Raw genomic sequence first — 258 nt, forward strand, 5'->3', positions numbered from 1 at the left:
ACTCAGTTTGTTCTTGGAATCCAAATTGTTCGGAATCGCAAGAACAAAACACTAGCATTGTCTCAGGCATCGTACATTGACAAAATGTAGATTCGATATAAGATGCAGGACTCCAAGAAGGGATTATTACCTTTCAGGCATGGAGTTCATTTGTCGAAGGAACAAAGTCCTAAGACACCTCAAGAAGTTGAGGATATGAGACACATTCCCTATGTGTAACGGTAGGGGTTTCAAAAAAGGCAAAAAAAAAAAAAAAAA

This window comes from Cucurbita pepo, chromosome LG13 (assembly GCF_002806865.2).
Source record: "Cucurbita pepo subsp. pepo cultivar mu-cu-16 chromosome LG13, ASM280686v2, whole genome shotgun sequence".
Lineage (NCBI taxonomy): Eukaryota > Viridiplantae > Streptophyta > Magnoliopsida > Cucurbitales > Cucurbitaceae > Cucurbita > Cucurbita pepo.